Source organism: Schistocerca gregaria, unplaced genomic scaffold, assembly GCF_023897955.1.
Source record: "Schistocerca gregaria isolate iqSchGreg1 unplaced genomic scaffold, iqSchGreg1.2 ptg000553l, whole genome shotgun sequence".
Classification (NCBI taxonomy): Eukaryota; Metazoa; Arthropoda; class Insecta; order Orthoptera; family Acrididae; genus Schistocerca; species Schistocerca gregaria.
Genome location: NW_026061947.1, coordinates 2,354,234 through 2,371,934, shown reverse-complemented (window position 1 = coordinate 2,371,934; position 17,701 = coordinate 2,354,234).

Sequence of the window (17,701 nt, the reverse complement as noted above, 5' to 3'; positions counted from 1 at the left end):
CGATAAGTACAACCGTTTCAGAGAGAAGAGCGGCCAATGTGAAGATCTGGCTTTAAGTCGATTCGATAACAAATGACGAAAACGGACGGATTTCTCAGGTTTTTAGTACATATGAACACTTTTCACATTCTCCCTTGCAACTCGGCTTCTAGTCCTCCTTTCACAGAGAATCTTAAGGTCCTAGCTCATGTCCAAGGCACCAAAGCCAGCTAAAAAGTCAATAATCGATACCTAAAACTTGAATTGTACTACCTCTAACTGGCTATTACATCAACTTAGAAGCTTCATCTGTGTTCTACGATGGTGCTTTTAGTGTCTCCGCATACCGCAGCACGCGACATAAATTTGCAGACGGTAAGTACAACCGTTTCAGAGAGAAGAGCGGCCAATGTGACGATCTGGCTTTAAGCCGATTCGATAACAAATGACGAAAACGGACGGATATCTCTGGATTTTACTACATATGGAAACTTTTCACATTCTCCCGTGCAACGCGGCGGCTAGTCCTCCTTTCATGCAAAATCTTAAGTTCCTAGCTCATGTCCAAACAACAAAAAAGCGTAAAAAGTCAGTAATCCATACCTAAAACTTGATTTGTACTATTTCTTACTGGCTATTACATCCACTTCGAAGCTTCGTTTGTGTTCTACTATTGTGCTTTTAGTGTCTCCGCTTACCACAGCACGCGACATAGCTTTGCACACGATAAATGTAACTGTTTCAGACAGAAGAGCGGCCAATGTGACGATCTGGCTTTAAGTCGATTCGATAACAAATGACGATAAGGAACGGATTTCTCAGGTTTTTACTACATATGAAACCTTTTCACATTCTGCCATGCAACGCGGCTGCGAGTCCTCCTTTCATGGAAAATCTTAACGTCCTCGCTCATGTCCAAGGCACCAAAGAAGGGTAAAAAGTCAATAATCGATACCTAAAACTTGAACTGTACTACTATTTACTGGCTATTACATCAACTTAGAAGCTTCGTCTGCGTTCTACTATGGTGCTTTCAGTGTTTCCGCATACCGCAGAACTCTACATAGTTTTGCAGACGATAAGTACAACCGTTTCAGAGAGAAAAGCGGCCAATGTGACGAGTTGGCTTTAAGTCGATTCGATAACAAATGACGAAAACGGACGGATTTCTCAGGTTTTTAGTACATATGAACACTTTTCACATTCTCCCTTGCAACGCGGCTGCTATTCCTCCTTTCATGCTGAATCTTAAGGTCCTAGCTCACGTCCAAGGAACCAAAGCATGCTAAAAAGTCAATAATCGATACCTAAAACTTGAACTGTACTACTATTTACTGGCTATTACATCAACTTAGAAGCTTAGCCTGCGTTCTACTATGGTGCTTTCAGTGTTTCCGCATACCGCAGAACTCTACATAGTTTTGCAGACGATAAGTACAACCGTTTCAGAGAGAAAAGCGGCCAATGTGACGAGTTGGCTTTAAGTCGATTCGATAACAAATGACGAAAACGGACGGATTTCACAGGTTTTTACTACATATGAACACTTTTCACATTCTCCCGTGCAACTCGGCTGTTAGTCCTCCTTTCATGCAAAATCTTAAGTTCCTAGCTCATTTCCAAGGCACCGAAGAAGGGTAAAAAAGTCAATAATCGATACCTAAAACTTGAATTGTACTACTTCTTACTGGCTATTACAACAACTTAGAAGCTTCATCTGTGTTCTACTATGGTGCTTTTCGTGTCTCCGCATACCGCAGCACGCGACATAAATTTGCAGACGGTAAGTACAACCGTTTCAGAGAGAAGAGCGGCCAATGTGACGATGTGGCTTTCAGTCAATTCGATAACAAATTACGAAAACGGACGGATTTCACAGGTTTTTACTACATATGAACACTTTAACATTCTCCCACGCAACGCGCCTGCTAGTCTTCCTGTCATGCAAAATCTTTAGTTCCTAGCTCATGTCCAAGGCACCAAAGAAGGGTAAAAAGTCAATAATCGATACCTGGCTAATACACCAACTTACAAGCTTCATCTGTATTCTACTATTGTGCTTTTAGTGTCCCGTATAGCGCAGCACGCGACATAGCTCTGCAGACGATAAATGTAACCGTTTCAGAGAGAAGAGCGGCCAATGTGACGATCTGGCTTTAAGCCGATTCGATAACATATGACGAAAACGGACGGATTTCTCTAGATTTTACTACATATGGAAACTTTTCACATCCTCCCGTGCAACGCGGCGGCTAGTCCTCCTTTCATGCAAAATCTTAAGTTCCTAGCTCATGTCAAAGGCACCAAAGCCAGCTAAAAATTCAATAATCGATAACTAAAACTTGAATTGTACTACTTCTTACTGGCTATTACATCAACTTAGAAGCTTCATCCGTGTTTTGCTATGGTGCTTTTAGTGTCTCCGCATTCCGCAACACGCGACATAGCTTTGCAGACGATAAGTACAACCGTTTCAGAGAGAAGAGCGGCCAATGTGAAGATCTGGCTTTAAGTCGATTCGATAACAAATGACGAAAACGGACGGATTTCTCAGGTTTTTAGTACATATGAACACTTTTCACATTCTCCCTTGCAACGCGGCTGCTAGTCCTCCTTTCATGCAGAATCTTAAGGTCCTAGCTCATGTCCAAGGCACCAAAGCCAGCTAAAAAGTCAATAATCGATAACTAAAACTTGAATTGTACTACTTCTTACTGGCTATTACATCAACTTAGAAGCTTCATCTGTGTATTACAATGGTGCATTTGCTGACTCCGCATACTGCAGCACGCGACATAGCTTTGCAGACAATAAATGTAACCGTTTCAGTCAGAAGTGATTCTAATGTGACGATCTGGCTTTAAGTCGATTCGATAACAAACGATGAAAAGGGGCGGATTTCTCATGTTTTTACCACATATGAAACCTTTTCACATTCTCCCATGCAACGCGGCTGCTAGTCCTCCTTTCATGCAAAATCTTAAGTTCCTAGCTCATGTCCAATTCACCAAAGAAGGGTAAAAAGTCAATAATCGATACCTAGAACTTGAATTGTACTACTTCTTACTGTCTATTACATCAACTTAGAAGCTTCATCTGTGTTCTACTATGGTGCTTATAGTGTCTCCCTATACCACAGCACGCGACGAAGTTTTGCAGACGATAAGTACAACCGTTTCAGAGAGAAGAGCGGCCAATGTGACGATCTGTTTTAAAGTCGATTCGATAACAAATGACGATAACGAACGGATTTCTCAGGTTTTTACTACATATGAACACTTTTCACATTCTGCAATGCAACGCGGCTGCGAGTCCTCCTTTCATGGAAAATCTTAAATTCCTAGTTCATGTGCAAGGCACCAATGAAGGGTAAAAAGTCAATAATCGATACCTAAAACTTTAATTGTACTACTTCTTACCGGCTATTACATCAACTTGCAAGCTTTATCTGTATTCTACTATGGTGCTTTTAGTGTCTCCGCATACCGCAGCACGCGACATAGCTTTTCAGACGATATGTACAACCGTTTCAGAGAGAAGAGCGGAGAATGTGACGATCTGGCTTTAAGTCGATTCGATAACAAATGACGAAAACGGACAGATTTCTCAGGTTTTTACTACTTATGAAAACTTTTCACATTCTCCCGTGCAACCCGGCTGTTAATCCTCCTTTCATGCAAAACTTTACGTTCCTAGCTCATGTCCAAGGCACCAAAGAAGGGTAGGAAGTCAATAATCGATACCTAAAACTTGAATTGCACTACTTCTTACTGGCTATTACATCAACTTAGAAGCTTCATCTGTGTTCTACTATGGTGCTTTTAGTGTCTCCGCATACCGCAGCACGCGACATAGCTTTGCAGACGATAAATGTAACCGTTTCAGACAGAAGTGCGGCCAGTGTAACGATCTGGCTTTAAGTCGATTCGATAACAAATAACGAAAACGGACGGATTTCTCAGGTTTTTGCTACATATGAACACTTTTCACATTCTCCCGTGCAACGCGGCTGCTACTCCTCCTTTCATGCAAAATCATAAATTCCTAGCTCATGTCCAAGGCACCAAAGAAGGGTAAAAAGTCTATAATCGATACCTAAAACTTGAATTGTACTACTTCTTACTGGATATTACATCAGCTTAGAAGCTTCATCTGTGTTCTACTATGGTGCTTTTAGTGTCTCCGCATACCGCAACACGCGACATAGCTTTGCAGACAACAAGTACAACCGTTTCAGAGAGAAGAGCGGCCAATGGGACGATCTGGCTTTAAGTCGATTCGATAACAAATGACGAAAACGGACAGATTTCTCAGTTTTTTACTACTTATGAAAACTTTTCACATTCTCCCGTGCAACGCGGCTGCTAATCCTCCTTTCATGCAAAACCTTACGTTCCTAGCTCATGTATAAGGCAACAAAAAAGGGTAGAAAGTCAATAATGGATACCTAAAACTTGAATTGTACTACTTCTTACTGGCTATTACATCAATTTAGAAGCTTCATCTGTGATCTACTATGGTGCTTTTAGTGTCTCCGCATACCGCAGCACGTGACATAGCTTTGCAGACGAAAAATACAAACATTTCAGTAAGAAGAGCGGCCAATTGGACGATCTGGCTTTAAGTCGATTCGATAACAAATGACGAAAACGGACGGATTTTTCAGGTTTTTACTACATCTGACCACTATCCACATTCTCCCAAGCAACGCGGCTGCTAGTCCCACTTTCATGCAAAATCTTAAGTTCCTAGCTCATGTCCAAGGCACCAAAGAAGGGTAAAAAGTCTATAATCGCTACCTAAATCTTGAATTGTACTACTTCTTACTGGCTATTACATGAACTTAGAAGCTTCATCTGTGTTCTACTATGGTGCTTTTAGTGTCTCCGCATACCGCAGCACGCGACATAGCTTTGCAGACGACAAGTACAACCGTTTCAGAGAGAAGAGCGGCCAATGCGACGATCTGGCTTTAAGTCGATTCGATAACAAATGACGAAAGCGGACAGATTTCTCAGGTTTTAGCTACTTATGAAAACTCTTCACATTCTCCCGTGCAACGCGGCTGCTAATCCTCCTTTCATGCAAAACCTTACGTTCCTAGCTCATGTATAAGGCAGCAAAGAAGGGTAAAAAGTCAATAATCGATACCTAAAACTTGAATTGTACTACTTTTGAATGGCTATTACATCAACTTAGATGCTTCATCTGTGTTCTACTATGGTGCTATTAGCGTCTCCGCATACCACAGAACGCGACATTGCTTTGCAGACGATAAGTACAACCGTTTCAGAGAGAAGAGCGGCCAATGTGTAGATCTGGCATTAAGTCGATTCGATAACAAATGACGAAAACGGACGGATTTCTCAGGTTTTTACTACATATGACCACTTTCTACATTCTCCCGTGCAACGCGGCTGCTAGTCCCACTTTCATGCAAAATCTTAAGTTCCTAGCTCATGTCCAAGGTACCAAAGAAGGGTAAAAAGTCAATAATCGATACCTAAAACTTGAATTGTACTACTCCTTACTGGCTATTACATCAACTTAGAAGCTTCATCTGTGTTCTACTATGGTGCTTTTGGTGTCTTCGCATAATGCAGAACGCGACATAGCTTTTCAGACGATAAGTACAACCATTTTAGAGAGAAGAGCGGCCAATGTGACGATTGGGCTTTAAGTCGATTCGATAACAAATGACGAAAACGGACGGATTTCTCAGGTTTTTACTACATATGAACAATTTTCACATTCTCCCGTGCAACTCGGCTGCTAGTCCTTCTTTCATGCAGTATCTTAAGATCCTAGCTCATGTCCAAGGCAGCAAAGAAGGGTAAAAAGTCAATAATCGATACCTAAAACTTGAATTGTACTACTTTTGAATGGCTATTACATCAACTTATATGCTTCATCTGTGTTCTACTATGGTGCTATTAGCGTCTCCGCGTACCGCAGCACGCGACATTGCTTTGCAGACGATAAGTACAACCGTTTCAGGGAGAAGAGCGGTCAATGTGACGATCTGGCTTTAAGTCGATTCGATAACAAATGACGAAAACGGACGGATTTCTCAGGATTTTACTACATACTAACGCTTTTCACATTCTTCCGTGCAACGGGGCTGCTAGTCCTCCTTTGATGCAAAATCTTAAGTTCGTAGCTCATGTCGAAGGCACCAGAGAAGGGTAAAATGTCAATAATCTATAATTAAAGCTTGAATTTTTTTACTTCTTACTGGCTATTACATCAACTTAGAAGCTTCATCTGTGTTCTACTATGGTGATTTTAGTGTCCCCTCATACTGCAGCAAGCGACTTAGCTTTGCACACGATACGTACAACCTTTTTAGAGAGAAATGCGGTCAATGTGACGATCTGGCTTTAAGTCGATTCGGTAACAAATGACGAAAACGGACTGATTTCACAGGTTCTTACTACATATGAAAATTTTTCACATTCTCCTGTGCAACGCGGCTGTTATTCCTCGTTTGATGCAAAATCTTAAGTTCCTAGCTCATGTCCAAGGCACCAAAGAAGGGTAAAAAGTCAATAATCGATACGTAAAACTTGAATTGTACTTCTTCTTACTGGCTATTACATCAACTTAGAAGCTTCATCTGTGTTCTACTATGGTGCTTTTAGTGTCTCCGCATACCGCAGCACGCCACATAGCTTTTCAGTCGATAAATGTAACTGTTTCAGACGGAAGTGCGGCCAGTGTGACGATCTGGCTTTAAGTCGATTCGATAACAAATGACGACAACGGACGGATTTCTCAGGTTTTTACTACATACGAACGCTTTTCTCATTCTCCCGTACAACGCGGATGCTAGTCCTCCTTTCATGCAAAATCATAAGTTCCTAGCTCATGTACAAGGCACCAAAGAAGGGTAGAAAGTCAATAATCGATACTTAAAACTTGAATTGTACTACTTCTTACTGGCTATTACATCAACTTAGAAGATTCATCTGTGTTCTACTATGGTGCTTATAGTGTCTCTGCATACCGCAGCACGCGACATAGCTTTGCAGATGATATGACACCCGTTTCAGAGAGAAGAGCGGCCAATGTGACGATCTGGCTTTAAGTCGATTCGATAACAAATGACGAAAACGGACGGATTTCTCAGGATTTTACTACATACTAACGCTTTTCACATTCTTCCGTGCAACGGGGCTGCTAGTCCCACTTTCATGCAAAATCTTAAGTTCCTAGCTGATGTCCAAGGTACCAAAGAAGGGTAAAAAGTCAATAATCGATACCTAAAACTTGAATAGTACTACTTCTTACTGGCTATTACATCAACTTAGAAGCTTCATCTGTGTTCTACAATAGTCCTTTTGGTGTCTTCGCATACTGCAGCACGGGACATAGCTTTTCAGACGATAAGTACAACCATTTTAGAAAGAAGAGCGGCCAATGTGACGATCGTTCTTTAAGTCGATTCGATAACAATTGACGAATACGGACGGATTTCTCAGGTTTTTACTACATATGAACACTTTTCACATTCTCCCGTGCAACTCGGCTGCTAGTCCTCCTTTCATGCACAATCTTAAGGTCCTAGCTCATGTCCAAGGCAGCAAAGTAGGGTAAAAAGTCAATAATCGATACCTAAAACTTGAATTGTACTACTTTTGAATAGCTATTACATCAACTTAGATGCTTCATCTGTGTTCTACTATGGTGCTATTAGCGTCTCCGAATACCGCAGCACGCGACATTGCTTTGCAGACGATAAGTATAACCGTTTCAGAGAGAAGAGCGGCCAATGTGTAGATCTGGCTTTAAGTCGATTCGATAACAAATGACGAAAACGGAAGGATTTCTCTGGTTATTACTACATACGAACGCTTTTCACATTCTCCCGTGCAACGGGGCTGCTAGTCCTCCTTTGATGCAAAATCTTAAGTTCGTAGCTCATGTCGAAGGCACCAAAGAAGGGTAAAATGTCAATAATCTATACCTAAAGCTTGAATTTTTTTACTTCTTACTGGCTATTACATCAACTTAGAAGCTTCATCTGTGTTCTATTATGGTGCTTTTAGTGTCTCCGCATACCGCAGCACGTGACATAGCTTTGCAGACGAAAAATATAAACATTTCAGTAAGAAGAGCGGCCAATTGGGCGATCTGGCTTTAAGTCGATTCGATAACAAATGACGAAAACGGACGGATTTCTCAGGTTTTTACTACATCTGACCACTATCCACATTCTCCCGTGCAACGCGGCTGCTAGTCCCACTTTCATGCAAAATCTTAAGTTCCTAGCTCATGTCCAAGGCACCAAAGAAGGGTAAAAAGTCTATAATCGCTACCTAAATCTTGAATTGTACTACTTCTTACTGGCTATAACATGAACTTAGAAGCTTCATCTGTGTTCTACTATGGTGCTTTTAGTGTCTCCGCATACCGCAGCACGCGACATAGCTTTGCAGACGACAAGTACAACCGTTTCAGAGAGAAGAGCGGCCAATGCGACGATCTGGCTTTAAGTCGATTCGATAACAAATGACGAAAGCGGACAGATTTCTCAGGTTTTAGCTACTTATGAAATCTCTTCACATTCTCCCGTGCAACGCGGCTGCTAATCCTCCTTTCATGCAAAACCTTACGTTCCTAGCTCATGTATAAGGCAGCAAAGAAGGGTAAAAAGTCAATAATCGATACCTAAAACTTGAATTGTACTACTTTTGAATGGCTATTACATCAACTTAGATGCTTCATCTGTGTTCTACTATGGTGCTATTAGCGTCTCCGCATACCACAGAACGCGACATTGCTTTGCAGACGATAAGTACAACCGTTTCAGAGAGAAGAGCGGCCAATGTGTAGATCTGGCATTAAGTCGATTCGATAACAAATGACGAAAACGGACGGATTTCTCAGGTTTTTACTACATATGACCACTTTCTACATTCTCCCGTGCAACGCGGCTGCTAGTCCCACTTTCATGCAAAATCTTAAGTTCCTAGCTCATGTCCAAGGTACCAAAGAAGGGTAAAAAGTCAATAATCGATACCTAAAACTTGAATTGTACTACTCCTTACTGGCTATTACATCAACTTAGAAGCTTCATCTGTGTTCTACTATGGAGCTTTTGGTGTCTTCGCATACTGCAGAACGCGACATAGCTTTTCAGACGATAAGTACAACCATTTTAGAGAGAAGAGCGGCCAATGTGACGATTGGGCTTTAAGTCGATTCGATAACAAATGACGAAAACGGACGGATTTCTCAGGTTTTTACTACATATGAACAATTTTCACATTCTCCCGTGCAACTCGGCTGCTAGTCCTTCTTTCATGCAGAATCTTAAGATCCTAGCTCATGTCCAAAGCAGCAAAGAAGGGTAAAAAGTCAATAATCGATACCTAAAACTTGAATTGTACTACTTTTGAATGGCTATTACATCAACTTATATGATTCATCTGTGTTCTACTATGGTGCTATTAGCGTCTCCGCGTACCGCAGCACGCAACATTGCTTTGCAGACGATAAGTACAACCGTTTCAGGGAGAAGAGCGGCCAATGTGACGATCTGGCTTTAAGTCGATTCGATAACAAATGACGAAAACGGACGGATTTCTCAGGATTTTACTACATACGAACGCTTTTCTCATTCTCCCGTACAACGCGGATGCTAGTCCTCCTTTCATGCAAAATCATAAGTTCCTAGCTCATGTACAAGGCACCAAAGAAGGGTAGAAAGTCAATAATCGATACTTAAAACTTGAATTGTACTACTTCTTACTGGCTATTACATCAACTTAGAAGATTCATCTGTGTTCTACTATGGTGCTTATAGTGTCTCCGCATACCGCAGCACGCGACATAGCTTTGCAGATGATATGACACCCGTTTCAGAGAGAAGAGCGGCCAATGTGACGATCTGGCTTTAAGTCGATTCGATAACAAATGACGAAAACGGACGGATTTCTCAGGATTTTACTACATACTAACGCTTTTCACATTCTTCCGTGCAACGGGGCTGCTAGTCCCACTTTCATGCAAAATCTTAAGTTCCTAGCTGATGTCCAAGGTACCAAAGAAGCGTAAAAAGTCAATAATCGATACCTAAAACTTTAATTGTACTACTTCTTACTGGCTATTACATCAACTTAGAAGCTTCATCTGTGTTCTACAATGGTCCTTTTGGTGTCTTCGCATACTGCAGCACGGGACATAGCTTTTCAGACGATAAGTACAACCATTTTAGAAAGAAGAGCGGCCAATGTGACGATCGTTCTTTAAGTCGATTCGATAACAATTGACGAATACGGACGGATTTCTCAGGTTTTTACTACATATGAACACTTTTCACATTCTCCCGTGCAACTCGGCTGCTAGTCCTCCTTTCATGCACAATCTTAAGGTCCTAGCTCATGTCCAAGGCAGCAAAGTAGGGTAAAAAGTCAATAATCGATACCTAAAACTTGAATTGTACTACATTTGAATGGCTATTACATCAACTTAGATGCTTCATCTGTGTTCTACTATGGTGCTATTAGCGTCTCCGCATACCGCAGCACGCGACATTGCTTTGCAGACGATAAGTATAACCGTTTCAGAGAGAAGAGCGGCCAATGTGTAGATCTGGCTTTAAGTCGATTCGATAACAAATGACGAAAACGGACGGATTTCTCTGGTTATTACTACATACGAACGCTTTTCACATTCTCCCGTGCAACGGGGCTGCTAGTCCTCCTTTGATGCAAAATCTTAAGTTCGTAGCTCATGTCGAAGGCACCAAAGAAGTGTAAAATGTCAATAATCGATACGTAAAACTTGAATTTTGCCACATCTTACTGGCTATTACATCAACTTAGAAGCTTCATCTGTGTTCTACTATGGTGCTTATAGTGTCTCCGCATACCACAGCACGCGACATAGCTTTGCAGACAATAAGTACAACCCTTTCAGAGAGAAGAGCGGCCAATGTGACGATCTGGCTTTAAGTCGATTCGATAACAAACGACGAAAACGGACGGACTTCTCAGATTTTTACTATATATGAACACTTTTCACATTCTCCCGTGCAAATCGGCTCCTAGTCCTCCTTTCATGCAGAACCTTAAGGTCCTAGCTCATGTCGAAGGCACGAAAGCCAGCTAAAAAGTCAATAATAGATACCTGAAACTTGAATTGTACTACTTCTTACTGGCAATTACATCAACTTAGAAGCTTCATCTGTGTTCTATTATAGTGCTTTTAGTGTCTCCGCATACCGCAGCACGCGACATAGCTTTGCAGACGATATGACAACCGTTTCAGAGAGAAGAGCGGCCAATGTGACGATCTGGCTTTAAGTCGATTCGATAACAAATGACGAAAACGGACGGATTTCTCAGGTTTTTAATACATATGACCACTTTCCACATTCTCCCGTGCAACGCGGCTGCTAGTCCCACTTTAATGCAAAATCTTAAGTTCCTAGCTGATGTCCAAGGTACCAAAGAAGGGTAAAAAGTCAATAATCGATACCTAAAACTTGAATTGTACTACTTCTTACTGGCTATTACATCAACTTAGAAGCTTCATCTGTGTTCTACTATGGTGCTTTTGGTGTCTTCGCATACTGCAGCACGGGACATAGCTATTCAGACGATAAGTACAACCATTTTAGAGAGAAGAGCGGCCAATGTGACGATCGGGCTTTAAGTCGATTCGATAACAAATGACGAAAACGGACGGATTTCTCAGGTTTTTACTACATATGAACACTTTTCACATTCTCCCGTGCAACTCGGCTTCTAGTCCTCCTTTCATGCAGAACCTTAAGGTCCTAGCTCATGTCCAAGGCAGCAACGAAGGGTAAAAAGCCAATAATCGATACCTAAAACTTGAATTGTACTACTTTTGAATGGCTATTACATCAACTTAGATGCTTCATCTGTGTTCTTCTATGGTGCTATTAGCGTCTCCGCATACCGCAGCACGCGACATTGCTTTGCTGACGTTAAGTACAACCGTTTCAGAGAGAAGAGCGGCCAATGTGACGATCTGGCTTTAAGTCGATTCGATAACAAATGACGAAAACGGACGGATTTCTGAGGGATTTTACTACATATGAACACTTTTCATATTCTCCCGTGCAACGCGGCTGCTAGTCCTCCTTTCATGCAGAATCTTAAGGTCCTAGCTCATGTCCAAGGCAGCAAAGAAGGGTAAAAGGTCAAAAATCGATACCTAAAACTTGAATTGTACTTCTTCTTACTGGCTATTACATGAACTTAGAAGCTTCATCTGTGTTCTACTATGGTACTTTTAGTGTCTCCGCATACCGCAGCACGCGACATAGCTTTGCAGACGATAAATGTAACCGTTTCAAACAGAAGTGCGGCCAGTGTGACGATCTGGCTTTAAGTCGATTCGATAACAAATAAGGAAAACGGACGGATTTCTCAGGTTTTTGCTACATATGAACACTTTTCACATTCTAGCGTGCAACGCGGCTGCTACTCCTCCTTTCATGCAAAATCATAAGTTCCTAGCTCATGTCCAAGGCACCAAAGAAGGGTAAAAATTCAATAATCGATACCTAAAACTTGAACTGTACTACTACTTACTGGCTATTACATCAACTTAGAAGCTTCATCTGTGTTCTACTATGGTGCTCTTAGTGTCTCCGCATACCGCAGCACGCGACATAGCTTTGCAGACGAAAAATACAACCATTTCAGAGAGAAGAGCGGCCAATGTGACGATCTGGCTTTAAGTCGATTCGATAACAAATGACGATAACGGACGGATTTCTCAGGTTTTTACTACATACGAACGCTTTTCACATTCTCCCGTGCGACGGGGCTGCTAGTCCTCCTTTGATGCAAAATCTTAAGTTCGTAGCTCATGTCGAAGGCACCAAAGAAGTGTAAAAAGTCAATATTCGATACATAAAGCTTGAATTTTTCTACTTCTTACTGGCAATTACATCAACTTAGAAGCTTCATCTGTGTTCTACTATGGTGCTTTTATTGTCTCCGCATACCGCAGCACGCGACATAGCTTTGCAGACGATAAATGTAACCGTTTCAGTGAGAAGAGCGGCCAGTGTGACGATCTGGCATTAAGTCGATTCGATAACACATGACGAAAACGGACGGATTTCTCAGGTTTTTACTACATATGAACACTTTTCACATTCTCCCGTGCAACTCGGCTGCTAGTCCTCCTTTCATGCAGAATCTTAAGGTCCTAGCTCATGTCCAAGGCAGCAAAGAAGGGTAAAAGGTCAAAAATCGATACCTAAAACTTGAATTGTACTTCTTCTTACTGGCTATACATCAACTTAGAAGCTTCATCTGTGTTCTACTATGGTGCTTTTAGTGTCTCCGCATACCGCAGCACGCGACATAGCTTTGCAGACAATAAATGTAACCGTTTCAGACAGAAGAGCGGCCAATTTGACGATCTGGCTTTAAGTCGATTCGATAACAAATGACGAAAGCGGACAGATTTCTCAGGTTTTTACTACATATGAAAACTTTTCACATTCTCCCGTGCAACGGGGCTGCTAGTCCTCCTTTGATGCAAAATCTAAAGTTCCTAGCTCATGTCCAAGGCACCAAAGAAGGGTAAAAAGTCAATAATCGATACCTAAAACTTGAATTTTGCTACTTCTTACTGGCTATTACATCAACTTAGAAACTTCATCTGTGTTCTACTTTGGTGCTTTTAGTGTCTCCGCATACCGCAGTACGCGACATAGCTTTGCAGACGATAAATGTAACCGTTTCAGACAGATGTGCGGCCAGTGTGACGATCTGGCTTTAAGTCGATTCGATAACAAATAAATAAAACGGACGGATTTCTCAGGTTTCTGCTACATATGAACACTTTTCACATTCTCCCGTGCAACGCCGATGCTAGTCCTCCTTTCATGCAAAATCATAAGTTCCTAGCTCATGTCCAATGCATCAAAGAAGGGTAAAAAGTCAATAATCGATACCTAAAACTTAAATTGTACTACTTCTTACTGGCTATTACATCAACTTAGAAACTTCATCTGTGTTCTACTATGGTGCTTTTAGTGTCTCCGCATACCACAGCACGCGACATAGCTTTGCAGACGACAAGTACAACCGTTTCAGAGAGAAGAGCGGTCAATGTGACGATCTGGCTTGAAGTCGATTCGATAACAAATGACGAAAACGGACGGATTTCTCAGGATTTTACTACATACTAACGCTTTTCACATTCTCCCGTGCAACGGGGCTGCTAGTCCTCCTTTGATGCAAAATCTTAAGTTCCTAGCTCATGTCCAAGGCACCAAAGAAGGGTAAAAAGTCAATAATCGATACCTAAAACTTGAATTGTACTACTTCTTACTGGCAATACATTAACTTAGAAGCTTCATCTGTGTTCTACTATGGTGCTTTTAGTGTCTCCGCATACCGCAGCACGCGACATAGCTTTGCAGACGATAAATGTAACCGTTTCAGACAGAAGTGCGGCCAGTGTGACGATCTGGCCTTAAGTCGATTCGATAAAAAATAAGGAAAACGGACGAATTTCTCAGGTTTTTGCTACATATGAACACTTTTCACATTCTCCCGTGCAACGCCGATGCTAGTCCTCCTTTCATGCAAAATCATAAGTTCCTAGCTCATGTCCAAGGCATCAAAGAAGGGTAAAAGGTCAATAATCGATACCTAAAACTTGAATTGTACTACTTCTTACTGGCTTCTGCATCAATTTAGAAGCTTCATCAGTGTTCTACTATGGTGTTGTTAGAGTCTCCGCATACCGCAGCACGCGACATAGCTTTGCAGACGAAAAATACAACCATTTCAGAGAAAAGAGCGGCCAATGTGACGATCTGGCTTTAAGTCGATTCGATAACAAATGACGAAAACGGACGGATTTCTCAGGATTTTACTACATACGAACGCTTTTCACATTCTCCCGTGCAACGGGGCTGCTAGTCCTCCTTTGATGCAAAATCTTAAGTTCCTAGCTCATGTCCAAGGCACCAAAGAAAGGTAAAAAGTCAATAATCGATACCTAAAGCTTCAATTTTTCTACTTCTTACTGGCTATTACATCAACTTAGAAGCTTCATCTGTGTTTTACTATGGTGCTTTTACTGTCTCCGCATACCGCATCACGCGACATAGCTTTGCAGACGATAAATGCAACCGTTTCAGACAGAAGTGCGGTGAGTGTGACGATCTGGCTTTAAGTCGATTCGATAACAAATGACGAAAACGGACAGATTTCTCAGGTTTTTACTACATACGAACGCTTTTCACATTCTCCTGTGCAACGCGGCTGCTAGTCCTCTTTTCATGCAATATCATAAGTTCCTAGCTCAAGTCCAAGGCACCAAAGAAGGGTAAAAAGTCAATAACCTATACCTAAAACTTGAATTGTACTACTTCTTACTGGCTTCTACATCAATTTAGAAGCTTCATCTGTGTTCTACTATGGTGTTTTTAGAGTCTCCGCATACCGCAGCACGCGACATAGCTTTGCAGACGAAAAATACAACCATTTCAGAGAAAAGAGCGGCCAATGTGACGATCTGGCTTTAAGTCGATTCGATAACAAATGACGAAAACGGACGGATTTCTCAGGATTTTACTACATACGAACGGTTTTCACATTCTCCCGTGCAACGGGGCTGCTAGTCCTCCTTTGATGCAAAATCTTAAGTTCGTAGCTCATGTCGAAGGCACCAAAGAATTTTAAAAAGTCAATAATCGATACCTAAAGCTTCAATTTTTCTACTTCTTACTGGCTATTACATCAACTTAGAAGCTTCATCTGTGTTTTACTATGGTGCTTTTAGTGTCTCCGCATACCGCATCACGCGACATAGCTTTGCAGACGATAAATGCAACCGTTTCAGACAGAAGTGCGGTGAGTGTGACGATCTGGCTTTAAGTCGATTCGATAACAAATGACGAAAACGGACGGATTTCTCAGGTTTTTGCTACATACGAACGCTTTTCACATTCTCCCGTGCAACGCGGCTGCTACTCCTCCTTTCATGCAAAATCATAAGTTCCTAGCTCATGTCCAAGGCACCAAAGAAGGGTAAAAAGTCAATAATCGATACCTAAAGCATGAATTTTTTTACTTCTTACTGGCTAACACATCAACTTAGAAGCTTCATCTGTGTTTTATTATGGTGCTTTTAGTGTCTCCGCATACCGCAGCAAGCGACTTAGCTTTGCACACGATACGTACAACCCTTTCAGAGAGAAGAGCGGCCAATGTGACGATCTGGCTTTAAGTCGATTCGATAACAAACGACGAAAACGGACGGATTTCTCAGGTTTTTACTACATATGAACACTTCTCACATTCTCCCGTGCAACTCGGCTCCTAGTCCTCCTTTCATGCAGAACCTTAAGGTCCTAGCTCATGTCGAAGGCACCAAAGCCAGCTAAAAAGTCAATAATCGATACCTGAAACTTGAATTGTACTACTTCTTACTGGCAATTACAACAACTTAGAAGCTTCATCTGCGTTCTACTATGGTGCTTTTGGTGTCTTCGCATACTGCAGCACGCGACATAGCTTTTCAGACGATAAGTACAACCATTTTAGAGAGAAGAGCGGCCAATGTGACGATCGGGCTTTAAGTCGATTCGATAACAAATGACGAAAACGGACGGATTTCTCAGGTTTTTACTACATATGAACACTTTTCACATTCTCCCGTGCAACTCGGCTGCTAGTCCTCCTTTCATGCAGAATCTTAAGGTCCTAGCTCATGTCCAAGACACAAGGAAAGGTAAAAAGTCAATAATCGATAACTAAAACTTGAATTGTACTTCTTCTTACTGGCTATACATCAACTTAGAAGCTTCATCTGTGTTCTACTATGGTGCTTTTAGTGTCTCCGCATACCGCAGCACGCGACATAGCTTTGCAGACAATAAATGTAACCGTTTCAGACAGAAGAGCGGCCAATGTGACGACCTGGCTTTAAGTCGATTCGATAACAAATGACGAAAGCGGACAGATTTCTCAGGTTTTTACTACATATGAAAACTTTTCACATTCTCCCATGCAACGGGGCTGCTAGTCCTACTTTGATGCAAAATCTTAAGTTCCTAGCTCATGTCCAAGGCACCAAAGAAGGGTAAAAAGTCAATAATCGATACCTAAAACTTGAATTGTACTACTTCTTACTGGATATTACATCAACTTAGAAGCTTCATCTGTGTTCTAATATGGTGCTTTTAGTGTCTCCGCATACCGCAGCACGCGACATAGCTTTGCAGACGATAAATGTAACCGTTTCAGACAGAAGTGCGGCCAGTGTGACGATCTGGCTTTAAGTCGATTCGATAACAAATAAGGAAAACGGACGGATTTCTCAGGTTTTTGCTACATATGAACACTTTTCACATTCTGCCGTGCAACGCGGCTGCTAGTCCTCCTTTCATGCAAAATCTTAAGTTCCTAGCTTATGTCCAAGGCTGCAAAGAAGGGTAAAAAGTCAATAATCGATACCTAAAACTTGAATTGTACTACTTCTTACTGGCTATTACATCAACTTAGAAGCTTCATCTGTGTTCTACTATGGTGCTTTTAGTGTCTCCGCATACCGCAGCACACGACATAGCTTTGCAGACGATAAATGCAACCGTTTCAGACAGAAGTACGGTCAGTGTGACGATCTGGCTTCAAGTCGATTTGATAACAAATGACCAAAACGGACAGATTTCTCAGGTTTTTAATACTTATGAAAACTTTTCACATTCTCCCGT